The following is a 22,252-nucleotide window of genomic DNA, read 5'->3' on the forward strand; positions in this document are numbered from 1 at the left end:
TCCTCGTCTTACTAGACATTGCTGCTGCTCTTTCCCCGTAAATACTGTCAGAGATAAATCTCACCTCCAGCTCTTTCAGAGTTGCTGATGACTTTTGAGGCACTTGGCAACTATAATACAATTTGGATCCAATTTTCCACCTGTAAATTTATTGGAGAAAATTAATTCCACTGTCCCAATATTAAACTTATTGATCTAGACTAAGAATCATTCAAATTGCAGCATAGAAGAAAGGAGGCCATTCAGCCCATCACAGCTTTGCCTGTGCTAGCTCTTTAACTGCTGTTATCTGCTCTAATCCTATTTCCCTACCCATTCCAGGTACCTTTTCATATTATTCCTCTTCTACTCCCTATCTTTTAGTGATGATCCTGAGTTGATGTCCCCTTATTAGTAATTCACTAGCCTGTGGAAACAATCGTTCACTATTTTCCTTCCATAATTTTGAAAACCTCCATTACATCCCCTTAACCTTCTCTGTTCCAGTGAAAAAGCCCCAATTTTTCAAACCTTTCTTTGCAACTATAATCCTGGGTCTCATTCTGGTGAATCTTCTCTATACCCCGTCCATGCCTCCAATATCTTCCCTACAGTGGGATTGCCAGAACTACAGACAATATTCCAATTGTGCCCTAACCAATGTCCTGTACAAATTCAACATCACTTCCTGCTTTTATGTTCAATGCTCCAGTGTATAAAACACAGAATCCTTTTCAAGGCCGTTTCAACCTGCACTCCCAACTTTGTCTGCTCCACTGGATCTCTTGATTCTTCCACATGATTAAGAATCTCACTGTTCAGGTTACACGTCCTTTCCCTGTTCTTTTTCCCCAAAATATACCACCCCGCATTTTTCTGCTTGTGCCCAGGCACTGCTGCACTGAGGATAATAATTATACAGTTTGAGGTACATCTCTAAAAGTTCACCACACAGCAGAGCAACAGGAAAGGGATGGGGTAAAATGCATGTTCTTCTATTACGTGAAGCCCATTAAAATGTTTATCCTATATTCAACTTCCAGGTGTAAAGGCGCTTTGGGGAATAACTGTACATCAGCTGCATCCAGTCATTCAGTAATTACTGAGGCATCACACTCATCATGTGAGACCCACAGCCAATTCAGGAACCTTTGTCAAAGATTCATCTCCGACTCTTCAATGGTGATCAGGCAAGCCCCAGGGGACCCCACCCATTGATTATTACTGACAATCTGATGTTCCTTCCACCATGATCACATAGTTTTCCAAAAATACGTCTAACACCTTCTTAAAGGACTGCAAGGAGTCAGCCCTCACCACCACTGTTGCAAAGGTCAATCACCTTCTGAGAAAAATAAAACTTCAACACGTCCAACCTTACTCCCTGCTTCCTCAACATAAATGGACAGCCCCTAGTTTAACCCGGCCATCACCTCAAGCAATCTTTCCACCTGTATGTTATCAATGCCCTGGATAAATTTAAATATCTCAATCAAATTACCTCTAACTCTACATACACCTCTCCAGCCAATCCAAACACAAGACACAAGGAGTACCTTTACAGTTCAATGCACTTAGACCAGGTATCATCCTCATTGACCTTCTATGTACCTTCTCCAGAGTCAGATTGCCCTTCTTGAGATATTCCTATTTACTGCTTTGTAATTTATCTCCAGGTCTATTTTAATCCATTCAGACATCAGCAATTCTTACACTTCAACTCCAGACAATCCAGAAATGAGGCTTTAACAACTATAGTAAGTCATCAAAATACAATAATGATGGCAAAGATAATCAGCAGGTGCTGGGAAACACCACAACAAAGCACCAACACATTCTACAGTATCATTGCTGAGCTGGCAGGCAGGGTGTAGCATCACCAGGAGAGGAGGCTGAATTATTGAGACCCATTTTAGGTCACAGGCCTCAAGATCATTTGGGTAAAGAGGTCACTGTGCAGAGCGTTTAGGGTCATCTGCAGGTTATGCAAAATTCTATTGGTCAGTTCCATATTGCCTTCATTCTGAGACTGGTTAATATTTAAGGCTTTGTTCTCCAAGATTCATGAGGAGCTGGACTATGGATTGGGTGAAATGCACGCCAGAGAGAGCAGTGGCTGCTGCTGCTGCTGCAGCAAAGACATTTAGCGAATGGCCTGAAGCATTGTATTCATTCTAGCTTTGGTAACAAATCCTGGTTTAATTTTGACTTTGTTATATAAATGTAACGGGTTTCAAATATCAAAAATTCCCATCTCACTACTCGGGGCAGCGATCACAATAAAGGTGAGTGTACTGCCCCAGTTCCTCTGGATGGATGTTGTCCATTCAATCCCAGCTCCCCATTCCAAGACTGATAGAATATCCTCAGCTTTCTCTGTACAGAGGCCACCCATGGATGGACCTGCAATGGCTTTAACTCTCCAAGAGAGAAGCTAGGTTTAGTCTCCCAGTCACTACTGTAGGGCAGTGCCTCTCTATGGGATCATTATTTGGAGCGTTGCCTCTCCTTTAAACCTTTTGCTGGGCATGGAGGTTACTCTGCTCATCCTCCTTATTGCAGTCCCAGCAAAGACCATCAAGTTACTGAAAACATCCAATAGTCTCAGTAACTCTGGTGTCCTGGAGGGGAGGCTTCAATGCCCTGTACTGAGGGTACTCTTGAGCTTTTGGCCTTCTCTCCACTATGGTACAGCAGAACCAACCTCTCAGAGGAGCTCACTGCAAATGGCTTCAAGGCACAGCATGAGAAAGGAAGCACTAAAGTTACCATCCTGCTCCACCAGGGTCAGATCATCAGATTCCTATGTTCCTGGTGCAAACATGGCTTAAGTACAAGCAAGCCTTGTGGTGAAATTCTGTTTATAATCGTGCAAAGATCTGATAGCCTGACCACACCTTTCCAATGTTTCAGAGAGCAGTCTCATGGATAGAGTAAGCTGTCCTCATCTGCTCCTCTGGGCTGCAGGGCTTTGGTCTCTCCTATCATTTGTTTCTCTGGCAATTTATAAATTATTAATTAATTACTGATCTCATTTAACTCTTTTTTTCATCAGAAACAATTATAACAACCCTGCTGGACCAGTTCCCTAATTTTCTGCGATCAAAACGTATTCATCTGACAGCTGCAATTTGCTTTTTTTTTTGCTCGGCCTTGTATGTGTAACACAGGTATGCTGTCCTTTAATAGTTTGCTACGTTTCCATGTGTAATGTTATTAAGCCAGAAATTTCACAGGATTAAGTACACAAAGAAGGATCTAGTGTGTTGGTTGTGTTTTTTTTCCATTTGTTTAATATTTTGCAGTTATGGTGTGGGACTGGTTTGACCCTTCCCCATCTGCTGTTACTAAATACAGAGTCTGGTTAAAGAGATGAAACTCATCATCATTATCATTCTGTAAATCAGATTTACAGTGTATTCATTTTAAATCAGCAGTTATTGTTTGAAATATTTTCTTTCTGTTTAGGGATGTCCACCTTGATAAGTTTCTATCTTAAGTTTCAGTTAGGCTCAGTTGGAAACACTCTCACTGCCGAGTCAGAAGGTTGTGGTTTCAAACCGCAACCAAGAATTGAAGCACATATTCTAGGCTGACACTTCAGTGCAGTAGCTGAGGGAGTGCTGCATTGTCAGAGGTGCCATCCTTTGCAGGAGGCATTAAACCGAGGCCCCGTCTATCTGTTCAGGTGGGCGTTAAAAATTCCATGACCTCCTTTGGTTAACTTTCTTCCATCACCCAACACGACCAGAAACAGATTAACTGGTCATTTTATTGCTGGTTGTGGGATCTTACTGTGTGTAAAGTGGCTGATTAATTTTCTCATACGGTAACTGCACAAAGTAATTTATTGATGCCCAATTTCAAGGCACTGCATAGGCTCCTTGAGATGGATCAGAGTCATTGCATTTGTGTCTATCACAAATGTTAACAGGTAAATGGGTGTTTCTGATGGTTTCTGAGATCTTTTATATCAACTGTTGTCCTGGTGGAGTAAAGGGACAGAGGCTGGGGAAGAGGCTGTTGCAAATGATCTCACTGGGTGATGGACATGGATGCAGATAATGAGGCAGACAGATCAAATGGTTATCTTTGCATTATATATCAGCAGAGATCTGCAGCAAAATACTAGAGTCCTTTAGAACTGTAAGAAAACATGGGGACAGTAATGGATCTGAGAGAATGGGCCCAATTTTAGCAGGGCTGCGGGTTCTCGGCGGGTGGGCCAGCGTGCGCGTGGGTAACGCGCCCGGTGAAATTCGTGGGTTTCCCGCGCCCAGGGGGAAGGCTGCTCCCATTTTAATGATGCCTCACCCCAGGTATCAATATATGGGGTGAGGAGGAGGGGGAGGACAGAGATCTTCCACCCGGCGGGTGGGAGGAAGCGGCCCGCCTCCGCCACCAGGAAGACCTGGCTCGAGGTGGCAGAGGGGGTCACCTGCGTCACCAACATCTCGCCCACCTGCACACAGTGCAGGAGGCGGTCCAATGACCTCAGTAGGTCAGCCAAAGTGAGTACACTTACTCATTCCCCTACACTCCGTCTGCCACAACACTGCCCCCACCCCACATCTCCTTCGGCACTGCCAACACTACTCTGTCACATCACCCCTCATACCCACTCAAACCCCATCCTCATCTTACCTGCACCTACTCACCTCGCCAGTACTCACCCCGCCACTACCACGCAGCCCAATCCTCATACAATCTCATGGCTCTATCCCATACTCGCCCTCTCGTGCATCTCTCTCACGGCCAGCCTCACTCAACCTGCCACTACCTGTGCTGCAGCCACAGGGCATGCATCACATATGTGCAGTAGGCAGCATAAGGCAAATGTGTCGTGAGCATGAAGGGGATGCACAAGGGTGTTTGAGGGTTTGTCATGGTTGTTCCTTATATTGAATTTCAGAACAACTCACATCAAACATTACATTGGCACCACTACTGCCATGTGTTCGCGAATCCTGTCCGGTTTATGCAATAATACCCACTCCTGGGTATCACTATGAGGGCCCACCACTGATGCCACCCATTGTGTCACTGCAGAGTGGGTGTGGGTGTATTTGCAGGGCTCTTCTGCGCAGACGACTGAGAGACATGGGCGATGTCCCCGGTTGCACCCTGGAAGGCTGCGGAGGAGAAGTTCGGGAGGGCAGTGGTGACTTTGACAGCGACAGGTAGGAAGATGTTGCATGGGCCAGTCAGGAGCAGCTCGGCATGAAAGAGGCTGCAGATGTCCACGGCTACATGGCGAGTGACTCTGAGCCTCCGTGTGCACTGCTGCTCAGAGAGTCCAGGAGGCTGAGCCTCGGTCCGTGGAACCTGTGACGAGGGTAGTGCCCTCTGCGACGCATCTCTCTCTGCGGTAGCCCTCCCTCCTGCTGTACCGGTGGATGTGTCACAGCACTCTGTTGTGGAGCTCCACGTGTCAGAGGTGGACGGTGTGGATGGCGAGGCTGGTGATGCTGTTCGCCCTCCGAGGAGGTCATGACTGCAGCTACGGCGGCCCCCATCCGGAAGATGTACATCTGAGGGGGTCCGCAAGGTAGGTACATGTCTCCGGACCCCGGGGTAAGTGTGCAGGTTGGTGACTTTGACCATCAGGAGGAGGGTGGTGGAGGCCAAACTTTGTCCCAAGTGACAGAGTGGCCTCCTGCAATGCGGGAGGGTCTCCCCCCCCCACCTGTCGAATGGACCTTTGCAGCTGCCACAGGCTGCTGGCTGCAACACGTCCGTTTGGAGTGAGAGTGTTTCCCCCAGTATGGGAAACGGTCTCAGTTCAAGGTAAAATCCCATCCTTCTTAATAAAACAGCTCAATCAGGTCAGTTAATGACCTGAAATAGCTAAATAAATACTCTCAAGTGGCATCCCGCTGGCTTTAATTGCCTGCGGGATTCCCACCAGCGGGGGCTGCGCGCGCACGCCGGCGCGTCAGCGGGAAACCCGGAAGTGGGCGGGATCGAGGCGGGATCCGGTCGGGCTCCTGCATTTCACGATTTTCGAGGCCCCCCCGCCGAGAACGCACCCGATAGCGGGTGCTAAAATCGGGCCCAATGTGTCGGAGGATATAACAATGCAGTCAACTTAGGATTGGCTGGTTTGTAGTTGAGAAAAGTGCTGATTTTTCATGTCCCAGAAAGCTCTTATTTTGAATATCAGTGTATTATAGTTTTCTCATGCAGCATATTTTCTAATACTTCATTTCTTTTTAGGCTGGAATTTACTGGATCAATTTAATTGATCATTTCTGTGCTGGATGGGGCCTTCTTGTAGCTGCTATCCTGGAACTTGTTGGTCTAAGCTGGATCTATGGTATGTACAACTGGGAAAGCACTAAAACAAAATGAAATAATTACATTTTAAAAAGTACTTGTGTGGGTCTTCATGTCTCTTGGAAGAAACATGACAAAGAATAGGGTGATGTGATGTAGATAGTCCTTCATCTTTTATATGATGACTGGGAATCTCCTTAGTTGTCAAAGATCTTTCCCTATTTGGTTCCAAATGCAAATATGAACAGGCAGTGCCTTCTGCATCCTTCACCCATGAAGCCCCCTTGTTTTTGCTGCGTTACAGCTGGTTGTTTTGGGGGTAAATTTTGCTGCAGCCATTTTCTTGCTAATTGCTGATGGGGATGTTGCTCAAACATCTTCACCACGAGTTAAACAGCTGTTTGCCACTTGACACAGTCAGTTACCAGTTTCTCCCAACTATCAAGGCAGATGGAACAACAGGAAAGGTTCTGCTTCAGTGAGTTCATGATGTTTCTGGGATCCATTTGCTTTTCTTCAGTTCAGGACAGAGGACTCACTTTGGTAGTCCATCTTCCCCCATTCTGATAACAGCACAGGTTTGATACAGGAGCCTTTCCTAGAGTGAACACCTGTTCTTCAGGATTTTCTACAAACATTTTACCTTCACGGGTAATCAGGTTGGTGACAGAGGACAATTTACTCATCCTGTTTGAAATCCTGAGTGATTCCTTCTCTGATTTAGCCTGTTCGTTGGTGATACCCAGTACGAGATGAACTTCTACAGCAAACAAGCTGCCCTAAAGACAGGTCAAACCAAGTGATTGTGTATCCCTGCTTTCTTGTTGTTCACAGGGATGAACAGATTCATCAAGGATATTGAGATGATGATTGGAGAAAAGAATTGTCTCTTCTGGCTGTGGTGGAGTGTGTTGGTTTTTTATCTCTCTGTGCTTGCTGGCAGTAAGGAGATATTACATCTTTTGTGATTAGAGCTGAAAATAATCAAGCTGCAGATAGTCTATCTCATTTGGTTTCTGATCTTCTTTTGTGCAATCTTTTCGTTCAGGCAATCTTAATCTGGTCCTTAGTAACATTTGTTCCACCAACATATGGACCTGTTGAGTACCCTGTCTGGGCAACAGCACTTGGCTGGTGTATGATAATCTTCTGTCTTATATGGATCCCCGTTATAGCCATTGTGAAAGTTGCCCAAGCTGGGGGATCCAGCTTATGTCAGGTAAGGAAACATCTTGATACATTTTAAAGGCCAAGTGAATTTTACGCTTATTGAGGTGCAAATGTTAATGCAGCGTAATGGGAGACATTTAACTCAGTCTACTCAGCTCTAACATTGTGCCTTAAGTTACAAACTCTGAAGGGCATCTTCCAACACTCTCTCTCTCTCGATCACACACACACGTGCGCGCGCTACCAACCATCCTGTAGTTCCAGTTAGTGAAATTGACAATTTAGTGCCAATTACGGACAATATTTTGTAGTGGGTCCACAAGCAACAGTAACTGGGCTGAAAATCTACCTCAAGCACCAGGGTTCATTTCTAGAGGGATAGAATTAAAAAAACAAAGAAGTTATGTTAAACTCGTATGGGACCTTGGTTATACCATACTTGGAGTATTGTGCACAATTCAGGTCTCCATATTATAAAAAGGATATAGAGGCATTGGAGAAGGTGCAAAACAGATTCACAAGGATGATACCAGAACTGAGAGGATAACCTTATCAGGAAAGGCTGAACAGGCTGAGACTGTTTTCTCTAGAAAAGAGAAGGCTGAGGGGTGACCTGATATAGGTCTTTAAGATAATGATAAGGTTTGATAGGGTAGATGTAGAGAAAATGTTTCCACTTGTGGGGGAGACCAAAACTAGAGTCATAAATATAAAATAGTCGCTAATAAATCCAATAGGGAATTCAGAAGAAACCTAGCTGAAATTTAACGTAGAGAAGTGCGAAGTGATACATTTTGGCAGGAAGAATGAGGAGAGGCAATTTAGACTAAATGGTACAATTCTAAAAGGAGCACAGGAACAGAGAGATCTGAGGGTATATGTGCACAAATCTTTGAAGGAGGCAGGACAGGTTGAGAAAGTGGTTAAAAAAGCATACGGGATCCTGGGCTTTATAAATAGAGGCATAGAGTACAAAAGCAAGGAAGTTATGTTGAACCTTTATAAAACACTGGTTCGGCCACAACTGGAGTATTGTGTCAAACTCTGGGCACTACATTTGGATGTGAAGGCCTTGGAGAGAGTGCAGAAAAGATTTACTAGATTGGTTCCAGGGATAAGGGACTTCAGTTACATGGATAGACTGGAGAAGCTAGGGTTGTTCTCCTTAGAGCAGAGAAGATTAAGAGGAGATTTGATAGAAGTGTTCAAAATCATGAAGGGTCTAGATAATGTAAATAAGGAAGGACTGTTCCCATTGAAGGGTCGAGAACCAGAGGACACAGATTTAAAGTGATCGGCAAAAGAACCAAAGGCGACATGAGGAAAAACTTTTTTAAGCAGCGAGGAGTTGTGACCTGTAATGCACTGCATGAAAGGGTGGTGGAAGCAGGTTCAATCGTGGCTTTCAAAAAGGAATTGGATAAATACTTGAAGGGAAAAAATTTGCAGGGGAAAGAGCGGGGGAATTGGACTAACTGGATTGCTCTTACAAAAAGCCGGCACGGGCTCGATGAGCAAATGGCCTCCTTCTGTGCTGTAACCATTCTATGATTGTATGATTCTTTACCCAAAGAGTGGTAAGAATATAAGAACGCACTACCACAAGGAGTAGTTGAGGCACATATCATAGATGCATTTAAGGGGAAGCTAGATAAGCACATGAGGGAGAAAGGAATAGAAGGGTATCCTGAGGGGGTCAGATGAAGTAGGGAGGGGGGAGACTCGTATGGAGCATAAACGCCGGCATAGCCCAGTTGGGCTGAATGGCCTGTTTCTATGCAGTAGTTTCAATGTAATTCGATGTAACTCAATGATTTCACCCTTGCAACCATCAGAAGTAATGGTATTGCATCCTATTAGTCCTGGAGGTGAAAGGATAGTTTGCAAATCCATTGGGGCACTCAGTCATTTATATAGCACCTTTCATAACCTCATGATGTCCCAAAGCACTTTACAGCCAATGAAGTACCTTTGAAGTCTAGTCACTGTTGTAATGTAGGGAAAATTGGCAGCTAATTTACACACAGTGAGGACCCACAAACAGCAATGAGATAAATGACCAGATAATCTATTTTTTAGTGATGTTGGTTAAAGGACAAATGTTGGCCAGAACACCAGGAGAAGGAATAGTGTCATGGGATCGTTTACATCCACGTGACAGGGGACACAGGGCCTCGGTTTAACAGTGCCACAGTCCCTCAGTACTGCACTGAAGCGTCAGTCTAGGTTATATGCTTAAGTCTGTGGAGTGGAGCTTGATCCCATGACTTTCTGGTCCAGAGCCAATAGTGCTACCGCTGAGCCATGCCTGACACTTAGGGGGTTAAATTGGATAACCCCAAAAACCGTGCGCAGGTAGCGCAATCCGCTATTAACCCGCGTCCGATGCTTCTTGCTTTCGTCAGGCCTGTGGACTTACCTTAAAGCTGCAATGGAAATCAGCGTTGACACGAGGATTCAATGCAATTCTCACTTCCTACCAACAGGGGGAGCCCCAATCTCTTAAAGGTAGGCTGTCTCTTAAACTCTCTTAAAGGTAGCCCTGTTATTTGCTGAAAATAACAGTCTGCTGTCTGCACAGAGTCTGAATGGAGATTCGACATTGCACACGCGAAACACAGATGCAGCTCCCGTCCCTATGTTTACAAACTGATGAGTTATGTTAAAACATTGAATAAAGGTTGCACACTACTAAATCCCACATCCTCCAATCTGCACGCCAGACCTCACCAATCTGCCGATCTGAGTTTGTACCTTACCTGCAAGAGTGCACCAAGATTCTCTGCTGATGCACTAGAGGCCTTGGTGCAAGAGGTGGACGGAAGGAGGGATATCATATATCCGTGGGGGGTGGGGGGGGCTGGCAAGAGGCCTTCCAGACATATGCCCAAACGGCAGTGGGAGGCAGCGGGGGACAAAGTTAATGCCAGATGCACAGCATCATGAACATGGATGCAATGCACAAAGAAGTTCTTGACTTTGACTTGAGTGGTCAAGGTGATTGAGGTCAACTGTCAAGTGGCGTCTCCTACCAAGTGCACCACTAGCCGCATCCACTGCTCCATGCACTACACCCCCCATCATCCACATACCAACAAACTCTTTCCATCAGTATTCAACTCTTCCAATCAGATGCTTCCTCTCACCCTTACACATTACCACTGTTGCAAGCCGCCCACCCACAACTCACAGGCCGCACACACTGGCAGCTATTCAACCATGACAGGCACATCACCCAGATACACGTCCCGCTTGCTTGCAGAGGTGGTGCATAACAGGAGGCAGCAAGTGGCAGTGGCATTTAGCCCCTCTAGCCTGTTCCGCCATTCAGTGAGATCATGGTGGACCTGTGACCTAACTCCATATACCCGCCTTAGCCCAATATCCTTTAATACCCTTGGTTCACAGAAATCTATCAATCTCAGATTTAACATTCACAATTGAGCTAGCGTCAGCTGCCATTTGCAGAAGAACGTTCCAAACTTCTACCACCCTTTGCGTGTAGCAGCGTTTCCTAACTTCACTCCTGCACGTCCTGGCTCTAAATGTTAGGCTATGTCCCCGCGTTCTAGTATTGAAGTCTAGGAGACCTCCAAAAACAGTTACAAATGTATCGGCAGCCAGAAGCAATAATCCATTAACTAACCTGTAAATCCTGCATGGTCCGTTTAAATACTGCTAGTGGGGGTTCTCCAGGCACTATAAGACCTGTTCAGACGGTCATGATTAAGAGTGTGCGTTGAGTTAAGCGTTAAGTTCCAAAATGGTGTCTATCACTTTAAATCAGCGTTGCACGCTGGTTGTATCCATTTTCTCCTTACTTTACATGCTTCTGACGTTCAGTATTTGCACATGTGCTAATATCTATACCAAGATGGTGTCCAGTGCAAGTCATGCTGGAAACGTGCATGCACAGCCAAGACGCCAACTTGGCACTTCGGGAGACCGCGTAGCGCCAAAACAACGAGCACTAGGCGGCCGAGTTCTAACCCTTAATATCCAGGAAATGGATCTACTAGATACACAGATCACATATAAACACAAGTTGTTGTTGTACAAGGCTGGCCTTGTATGTTACACCTGCAAAACTGGATATGCAATTTCCTCAGATTCTGATGAATGGGTCCTTATTAGTGGACAGATATTTTCAAGCTCATACTCTAATATCCTAGGAAATAGATAGATTCGACTACCTCCTTTTTATCTGAGTAATATGCAAGGTTTTCCTATCCATAAGTACCTACAATATATTAAAAAACTTGAGGGTGAATGAAGTCAGTGGAAACAAATATTGGGCAGAGTGTAAAATGGGCGGCCGATTCGCTATTGCCCATTTTGCGTTACTGCCCAAGGCGGATTTCACCCCCCCTTATGTCTGTCCACGCTTGCTGCCTACAGAACCTTACTTCCTGTTGTCACATTTTTGACAAACGTTTATGTTAACTTTTTTCTATTATAAATTCCTATTTCTACAGTTATAAAGGAAATTTCCTATGTAAACGTGTCACCAGTGATGGTGCTTTAGTGGCGCAGTTTTGCATCTCCCAGCTCTTCACTCTGTGTTGGGGAGAAACTCCTATGCTCCAACCCACTTTTCTTCCCAAGTTGCTGTAAGTTTTGCTATTTAAATATAAATAATAATATTGAATCAAAATGTATGACTTTAAAATGGGGACTGAATCATACCTGTGTGCCCTGGTCCAATTATCCTCTGCGCTCTAACCCCGCATCACCTGAAATCAGCTCTTGGTTTTGACTCCCCATGTGCAACACCATGGGAGATCAATGAATAGATTTAAATACCGAGTATGAAGTGTGTTTAATGCGTTAAAGAACTTTGTAACAAAGGGTTGCATTCATGCGACTACCGGGTTGGTAGAAGGCGAACTAGATGGACCTTGGTCTTTTTTCTTCTAGCAATTCCTATCTTCCTGATGTAGAATTGTTGATAAATAAGAGGTGGAAATAGTAAATAGCAAATAATAAAATATTGCTGTGTACAACAGTGATTCGTGTCATCATCCTCCTTTATGGCAGAATACATGGGTCAAGATGGAGGAATCATTGACACTTCAATTCTGAGCTGAAGTGAACAGTTTCAAAGTCATGAGAGGTGCTGTCGAGCGACCGGATATTGGGACATGTGCAAAAACTGTTGTTAATTACATCAAAGATATAGTTCTATTGATGTCATTCTTCATATTCATAGGAGCTTGTAGACACTGAGAATAAAAGTCACAAGGACACTACCATATGGCACAGCACGTTAGTGGTGTAACACACTAAATAACAGAGCAATGGCTATGGATTCTCACCCACGATTCCTCCACATAGCGAGTTCCCAATCTCGGCCATACAGTCTGAGTGGATGTGAGCCACTTGTCAAGCGATAAGGAAATCTAAACAAAGGTAGTGATAACCCTGCAATGGATCTCTCAGGGCCAGTTCAGAGCATCATTAACAAGAGAGGCCATTTGGTCACTGTCTGTCTCAGAGAATGAGTCCTAACACAGAAAGGGCCTAAAATGGCAAATAAAGTCATGTTCAAAAATGGAGAGTAGAGGGAGCAAACATAACATAATGTTAGAATGTGATCATTTAAGCACACAGACCAGAAAAAAACACCGCCGATAATTCTGTTATGTTGATATTTTGGCCATTTTGGGTTTCGACAGTAAATTGAAAAATTGATAAAATGCAAATTAAAACTCTAGCTAGGCTACAATCTCATTTAATACGGACACATACTGCCATTTTGTATAGATTTTAATACTCATTGACACAAATGTCAGTGTGACTCAGGAGTCAGGTCCTGATCTGACTGCCCAGTGTATTAGGATTCATTAGATTTCCTGGGTACTTTCTGAACTACTTTTATTGTTTTTAACATTACGAGAAAGCAGACACTTCCACCAACTCTCATCACCTTAAGAATTAGTACAGCTCTGCAATGTGAACCAAGCATGCAAAAACGCTGCTCTTTAATGGTTGCCCTACGTGTGACCTGCACTGAAGCACACTCAACAGTATAACTCTGATCTGCTGACGGAGCATTGCCCTTCACAAACACCAGTCTGAGATGGATAGCTGCCGTTTAACTGCTGTCTCACTGTTAGGATCTCCATCACAAAGATTGCTTAATTCCACCCCCACATTAGCTCCAATCATGCCTACAACAGCCCTTCCACTGCTCAAACCCTTCTACATGCCTTCATCAACTCCAGAATCAATTACTCCAATGCTGACCTTGCTGCCTCCTTTCTTCCACCATCTGTAAACTCCAGCTCATCAAAAACTCTGCTGCCCTTATCCTATCCCACACCAAGGATACGATTTTAACTTTGAAGTCCAGGTGTACTGTGGGCGGGTGAGGGGGGGTGGTGGTGGGCAAAGAAAATCGTGCATTTTCGGAGCAGGTAGCAATCCCGGCTCCAACCCGCCGAAAAACGTGCACGACCCAGACCCATCTGGGCGCGCGCGGTTCACACACCTGGAAGCCCCGCCAGCAATTAAAGCCAGCAGGACTATACTTAAACCAGAAATTAAACTACTTAAAGTACTTGAAATCTTCATTAATGTAGTTAATCACGCTGGGAAGCAATCTCAACGCTGCCTCAACGTCTTTCCCGTACTGCGTGAAGCAAACCATGGGAAACTAGCCGGGTTGCAGCCGGCAGCCATTTGGCCACTTAAATCCCTGTTTGGCAGATGGGGATAAAATGCAGCAGGGCACTCAAGTTCTATCAGACAAAGTTTTGGCTCGGAGTTATTTGTTTTCAGACTGAAAATTCTTGGTTCACATTCAGAATTGTTCTGTTTACACATATTTACCTACTTTTTAGACCCCCTCAAACTAACATCATCAGGATGGGGGGGGCGCAATGGCTGCATTCACCAGTACATCCCAGGAGGAGCAACATTACCATTCTTGCCAGGCACGGCGTGCACTTCCGCCATTTGCAGCTCCACAAAACAGAGGTGCACCACAGGGACCTGCACAAGAGCAGAGAGGGGAACAACAAAGGGACCGACGTCACTGGAGGCACTACCCTCATGAGAGGGTCTACAGAACGAGGCTCAGGTTCCTGGACCGCTCTGAGGAGCGGTGTCTCTGAAGGCTCAGAGTGAGTCGCCAGATGGTCGCAGACATCTGCAACCTCCTTCACGCCGAGCTACTCCCGGCTGGGCCTGGTGGCATTGCATTGCCCATGGCAGTTAAAGTGACCACTGCCCTCAACTTCCCTGCCTCCGGATCATTCCAGGGCGCCGCCGGGGTCTCTCAGTCGTCTGCCCACAAGTGCATAACACGGGTCACCGATGGATTGTTTCACAAGGCGACCCGCTACGTCAACTTCCCCATGGACGACCTCAGCCAGACGGAGAGGGCAGTGGGATCCACTCTGTGGCTGGCTTTCCACAGGTACAGGGTGCAATTGATTGCATGCATATAGCAATCCCAGCACCTCCACACGAGCCAGGACTGTTCATCAACAGAAAGGGAAATCACTCCATCAACGCGCAGCTTGTTTGCGACCATCGGAAAAGATTTCTTCACGTGTGTGTCAGATTCTCTAGCAGCTGCCATGATTCATTCATTCTCAGGGAATCCAACATCCCGGCCCTCTTCCATGCACCAAACAGCTTAAGGGATGGGTCCTCGGAGTCAAGGGATACCCTTTGCACATGTGGCTCATGACACCTGTGAGAAACCCCATCAGAGAGGCACAGCATCGATACAACGACAGTCACCTCACCACCACGTCTGTCATTGAACATGCGATAGGACTGCTGAAGATGCGATTTCGGTACCTGGATTGATCTGGGGGAGCACTTCAATACACACCAGCGAGAGTGGGTAGAATTATAGGCGTCTGTTGTGTGCTGCACAACATGGCGCAACAGAGAGAGTTGCCGGTTGATGACGCCCCATGCCCTCATCCAGCATCCACATCTGCCATCAGGAGGGGGTGACGAGGCGTGTGGATGAGGGTAACGCAGTGGATGTGGTTTACATGGATTTCAGTAAGGCCTTCGATAAAGTCCCGCACAGGAGACTGGTCAAGAAGGTACGAGCCCATGGAGTCCAGGGTGCCTTGGCACTTTGGATACAAAACTGGCTTAGTGGCAGAAGGCAGAGGGTGATGGTCGAAGGTTGTTTTTGTGACTGGAAGCCTGTGGCCAGTGGGGTACCACAGGGATCTGTGCTGGGGCCCTTGCTGTTTGTGGTCTACATTAACGACTTGGATATGAATGTAAAAGGTATGATCAGTAAGTTCGCTGATGATACAAAAATTGGTAGGGTGGTAAATAGCGAGGAGGATAGCCTCAGTCTGCAGGACGATATAGATGGGTTGGTCAGATGGGCGGAACATAAGGACATCTGCAAAGTGAGGACTGTCCAGTCTTCAGACCACCTGGAAAGAGCAGCGCCAACACCAGCGCTCTCCCCACCCCATCCCCACACAAAACAGTTCTGCAACTACACATACATCCACTGTAAACACACCCACTGGGTGGCATCAAGTCTCGCTATTCATGATGAAGCACATGAAAGGGCAGTATCACAAAAGGCAGTCAAGAATGGGCAAGACGTGGCAGTAGTGGTGAGAATGCAAACATTTAATGTGAATTTAACAAAAACCAAATATAAATGAAAAACATGACAGTCTGTCAGACACCTTGTGCATACCCTTTGTGATCACAAAACCTTAGCCTTTCACTTCCTACTACTTCTACATGGTGCATCCCCTGTGGCTGTAGCAGAGGTAGCGGCAGGTTGCTCATGTTCATGCCCTGACTGTTGAGTTGTTTTTGGCCTATGCCCTCTGGGTTTTGGAGCCCGTGAGGGCCCCGTCAAAGACTGCTCCACCTTCACCTATGCAGGGCAGACTCGGCCACCTGGAGAGGAGGCAGCATTGTGGGTACTGGTTGAGGGGTGGGGGGGCAACGGGTAAGTAGTTGGAGCACTTTGAGTGGCATCCCCACTTCCATGTCCCCTTTTGCCATCATCTGTCTCCTGGGCCAGGCCCACATCACTACTACCACCCTGCTGGACAACAGTTTGGAGGACATGAGGGATGCTCTGGAAGCCCACTTGTAAAGTTTCTGTCTGCCTGTTTAAGGCGGCAGAATGTTGTTCACCATGAGTCCAAACGGCCGTTGGCAGGGCCTGAATGTACTTATTTGTGAGGCGTACTTGAAGCTCAATGGAGGCCAGCCTTCTCTCCATTGCAGACATTCCTGCACGTACCTGTGCCACCATTCCACTAATGCAGGAAGTGGACTCCTCCATCCTCGCCGCTATTTTGGAGATTATGCATGGCACCTGTCCCAGCACCTCGCAAACATGCCGCTGTCCCTCGATCATTCTCCTTTTAAAGCATGGCCCCCGGGGTTCAGCATCTGCGTCCAGCTGAGCAAAGCCTGGTGACGAGTGCACCCATTGACGCAAACTCTCCACAGCTGCCCCTGCCACCAGTGTCTGCTCGTGCTCACTTGTGTGTGGTGACTCACCAGGTGCCAACCCAACTAACTGACTACTAGGACCCACCGAGGTGTGAGTATCTGCACTGGTGGATGGCTCACTAAGATGTGACCGTGCGCCCTCAGAGGCCGGGAACTCCTCTGAGGAATCGCCTTCTCCTGTCACTTCGGTCGCTGAAGGGCCTGGAATAGAACAGAAGACAATATTAACCATCATCACAGATGTGTATTGTTGCGATGACCTCCTCTGCCACCTCGAGCCAGGCCTTCTTGGTGGCAGAGGCAGGGTGCTTCCTCCTGTCGGCCAGGTAAAATAGTTCCCTCCTCCTCCTCAACCCGGCCAGCAGTACCTCAAGTGAGGCGTAACTGAATTCTGAAGCGGGCTTGCCCCTCTGCTGCTCCATTCTGCATGCTCGATCCTTGTTCCAACAAAAGCCATTGGTGCAATGGCTCTTTAAATCCAGACACTCCAGCTGTCAGCAGGTCATGCGGGTGCGCAGTCCGCCCGTTGCGCAGCTTTCGGACGGCAAACCTGGAAATAACATTAAGGGCCGTCAATTAAGTCGCGATTGCGTGGGGAACGGTAAGATTTTTTTTTTCGGGTTACCTGCATGCCTATCGACCATGCCCCCCCCCCCACCCATCCCAACGGCATTTTAAAATCGTGCCCCAATTCCCACTCATCCATTGCCCTAGTCCTCACAGAACTACATTGTCTCCTGGTCCCCCAGTGTCTCAAATTTAAAATGATCAAGTTTATGTTTAAATCCATGGTCTCTCCCCTCCATACCTCTGTAATCTCCTGCAACCCTACAAATCTCCCCAGCTTTCCATTCCTCTGACTCCACCCTCTTAAGTATTCCTCCCATTGTTTGCCCCACCATTGTCAGCAGAGCATTCAGCCACTTTGATGCTGGTCACTGGTATACCTTCCCTAAACATCTCCTCTTTTAAAAAACCTCCTCAAAGCTCTCTTTGTCCAAGCTTTAGGTCAGCTCTCCACATCTCTCCCTTCCTTGCTCAGCGCCCATCTTCAATACATCTTCTGTGGAACGCTTTGAAACTTTTTTTTTCGACATTTAAGGTGTGATATAAATGGAAGCTGTTTAATTGATGAATGGTAAAGACAGAGGGAGCTGTATGGAGATAAGCAACAGCATGTTAACAGTAAGGCCTCTGGGATAATGTGTTGGAATAAATTACAGTCTAATCTAGGAATATAGGAACAGGAGTAGGCCATTCACCCCCTCAAGACTGTTCCACCATTCAATTAGACCATGGCTGATCTGTTTATCAACTCTATTTACCCACCTTGGTTCCATATACCTTAATAGTCTTACCTAACAAAAATCTATCAATCTCAGTTTTGAATTTTTCATTCGACTTAGCCTCAACAACTTTTGGGGGGAAGAGAGTTCCAAATTTCCACTACCCTTTGTGTGAAGAAGTGCTTCCTGACATCGCCCCTGAACAGCCTAGCTCTAATTTTAAAGTTATGTCCCCTTGTTCTGGACTCCCCCACCAGAGGAAATAGTTTCTCTCTATCTACCCGATCAAATCCTTTAATCATCTTATACACTTCAATTAGATCACCTATACTTGAGGGAATACAAGCCTAATCTATTCAACCTGTGTTCTAAATTTAACCCCTTTAGATCTGGTATCATTAAGATTGGGATCAGGGTTTTTTTTCTAGTTGGGTGTTGATGGTGGATAAAAATCAAGCAGAAATTATTAATTGTGTAATTTTTCTTTTTACAGTAAATCATTGCAGCTTGCAAGTCAACTCCAGACTGGGGTCCATACTTGAAACAACACAGAGGGGAAAGATACAAAAATAAGCATGATTCTACACGAGCTGCTAGTCCTGAGATGGCAAAACTTTAGGGAACATTTTCAGTTCAATTTGTAAACATTAGTTTCAAAGTCGAAGAATTTGTAAAGAAAAAGTGTAGTAAAGAAACAGTTGTGTTATTTTTAAAAGAATAAGAGGAAAGGTTTCTCCTAACAAATCTTTCAAAGTACAGGAATCATTTTTAAAATGCATGCTCCTCCCGTGGAGCTTTGCCGGCCTGGAGCATTTATCAGGAATTCAGGCATGGGAAATCATGTAGAGCACATGGCTGAATTCCCAATGTGCACTCCCAATGGGCGAGGCTCCATGCCGAGAGCAGAAATTCATAAAATTACCCCTTTCAGTTTCTATTCAAAAAACATCATATCTATAAAATGCTCAAGGAGGGATTGGGTAAATTTAAACAGTGACGATTGGGGGAATTTTAACCCCCAAGAACGTGTGGGTTGGGGGGCGGGTAGGTTGTTAAAATAATATTTTTCCTGTGCGACCACAACCCGGGTTTAACAGAGACATGTTTGGATGCGTGTGAGTAACCTACTCGCCGGAGGCGGGTCCACTACTAGTGCAGGCGGGAGGGTAGTTAACGGAGCAATTAACGTGATTATGAGGTGTTAAGTAGGTGTTTTTACATTGAATTTAACACCTCCAGCACGGGTTTCCAGGCCACCGGAATCATGGCAGGTAAAAGGAGGAAAGAAGGGCTGGATCCATGAGGTAAGTGCCTTTATTGCACAGCTTATGGGCTAGGAAAAGCAGGAGTGCTTCCCTGCGGCTCACCAAGCTTACCTGTCACGATCGAACCCCCGCGATCGGCTGATCTCCCCCCGTGATCGGTCGACGACCCCTCCCCCATGTCCGATACCCCTCACAACCTCCGATGTCCCACTCTCCTCCCGACCTCCGATGCCCAACTCTCCTCCCGACCTCCGATGCCCAACTCTCCTCCCGACCTCCGATGCCCAACTCTCCTCCCGACCTCCGATGCCCAACTCTCCTCCCGACCTCCGATGCCCAACTCTCCTCCCGACCTCCGATGCCCAACTCTCCTCCCGACCTCCGATGCCCAACTCTCCTCCCGACCTCCGATGCCCAACTCTCCTCCCGACCTCCGATGCCCAACTCTCCTCCCGACCTCCGATGCCCAACTCTCCTCCCGACCTCCGATGCCCAACTCTCCTCCCGACCTCCGAGGCCCAACTCTCCTCCCGACCTCCGAGGCCCAACTCTCCTCCCGACCTCCGAGGCCCAACTCTCCTCCCGACCTCCGAGGCCCAACTCTCCTCCCGACCTCCGAGGCCCAACTCTCCTCCCGACCTCCGAGGCCCAACTCTCCTCCCGACCTCCGAGGCCCAACTCTCCTCCCGACCTCCGAGGCCCAACTCTCCTCCCGACCTCCGAGGCCCAACTCTCCTCCCGACCTCCGAGGCCCAACTCTCCTCCCGACCGCCGAGGCCCAACTCTCCTCCCGACCTCCGAGGCCCAACTCTCCTCCCGACCGCCGAGGCCCAACTGTCCTCCCGACCGCCGAGGCCCAACTGTCCTCCCGACCTCCGACGTCCAACTCTCCTCCTGACCTCTGACGTCCAACTCTCCTCCCGACCGCCGAGGCCCAACTGTCCTCCCGACCTCCGACGTCCAACTCTCCTCCTGACCTCTGACGTCCAACTATCCTCCCGACCTCCGATGCCCAACTCTCCTCCCGACCTCCGATGCACAACTCTCCTCCCGACCTCCGATGCCCAACTTTCCTCCTGACCTTATAAAGGGGGATATAACAAGAGGTAAGCAGCCAACAGAGACCTTATGGGTTGAATTGAGAAATAGGAAAGGACCGAAGGCTATAGTGGGAGTTGTATATAGGAGCCCTAGCAGCAGCTCTGAAGTTCTAGATTGTATAATTGCAGAGATTAGACAAGCGTGTAAGAAAGGCATAGTGGTCTTAATGGGGGATTTTAACCTTCACATAGATTGGGAAAAGCAGACTAGCAACTGTCAGAAAGGTAGTGAATTTCTTGAGTGTGTCCAGGATAGTTTTCTACAGCAGTATATCCTAGAGGCAACAAGGGGGCAAGCCATACTAGATTTAGTAATGAGTAATGAACCAGATTTAGTTAACGGCTTAACTGTGCGTGAACATCAATCCAATAGTGATCATAACATGATCGAGTTCAATGTAGTGTTTGAAAGGGAAAAAAGTGAATCAGCTGCTAAGATTCTAGACTTTGGCAAGGCTGACTTCAATGGGATGAGACAGAGACTGTCCACAGCAAACTGGGCAAATCTGTTAATGGGTAAAACGACTGATGATCAGTGGGAAATGTTTAAAGAAACATTTAACGTGATACAGAATCGGTTTATACCCCTGAGGGGCAAGAACTCTACTTGCCAAAAAAAACAGCCATGGACAACTAAAGAGGTAAGGTACAGTATAAGACATAAGGAAAGGGCATACAAAAAGGCAAAAAATGGCACAGATCCTGGCGAATGGGAAAGATATAAAAATCAACAAAGGGTCACAAAACAGATAGTAAGGGCTACAAAAAGAGAGTATGAAAAGAAACTCGCAAGGGTTATCAAAACCAATACGAAGAACTTTTATAGTTATATTAGGAAAAAGAGGGTGGTCAGGAGCAGTGTTGGCCCCTTAAAAACTGAAAGTGGGGATATTGTCATTGACAATGGGGAAATGGCGGACATGTTGAACAATTACTTTGCGTCAGTATTTACAGTCGAAAAAGAGGATAGCATGCCGGAAATCACAAGAAAACTTATATTAAATCGGGGACAGGGACTCGATAAAATTAACATAAGTAAAGCAACAGTAATGAAGAAAATAATAGCACTAAAGAGTAACAAATCCCCAGGACCAGATGGTTTCCATCCCAGGGTTTTAAAGGAAGTAGGTGAGCACATTGCGGATGCCCGAACTATAATCTTTCAAAGTTCTCTAGATTCAGGAACTGTCCCTCTAGATTGGAAAATTGCACATGTCACTCCGCTTTTTAAGAAAGGAGAGAGAGGGAAACCGGGGAATTATAGACCAGTTAGCCTAACATTTGTTGTGGGGAAAATGCTGGAGTCTATAATTAAGGATAGGGTGACTGAACACCTCGAGAATTTTCAGTTAATCAGAGAGAGCCAGCATGGATTTATGAAAGGTAGGTCGTGCCTGACAAACCTGATTGAATTTTTTGAAGAGGTTACTAAAATAGTGGACAGGGAATGTCAATGGATGTTATTTATATGGACTTCCAGAAGGCATTTGATAAGGTCCCACATAAGAGACTGTTAGCTAAGATAGAAGCCCATGGAATCGAGGGAAAAGTACGGACTTAGTTAGGAAGTTGGCTGAGCAAAAGGCGACAGAGTAGGGATAATGGGAAGGTACTCGCATTGGCAGGATGTGACTAGTGGAGTCCCGCAGGGATCTGTCTTGGGGCCTCAATTATTCACAATATTTATTAACGACTTAGATGAAGGCATAGA

General features: G+C 46.4%; 1 pseudogene; it reads left to right on the forward strand.

Annotated features, from left to right (window-relative positions):
• LOC137333190 (sodium- and chloride-dependent neutral and basic amino acid transporter B(0+)-like) overlaps positions 1-18,795 on the forward strand; it is a 34,392-nt pseudogene extending 15,597 nt beyond the window's left edge.
• Positions 18,796-22,252: the final 3,457 nt, after the last annotated feature.

The sequence above is a fragment of the Heptranchias perlo genome, chromosome 15 (genome assembly GCF_035084215.1).
Source record: "Heptranchias perlo isolate sHepPer1 chromosome 15, sHepPer1.hap1, whole genome shotgun sequence".
Taxonomy (NCBI): domain Eukaryota; kingdom Metazoa; phylum Chordata; class Chondrichthyes; order Hexanchiformes; family Hexanchidae; genus Heptranchias; species Heptranchias perlo.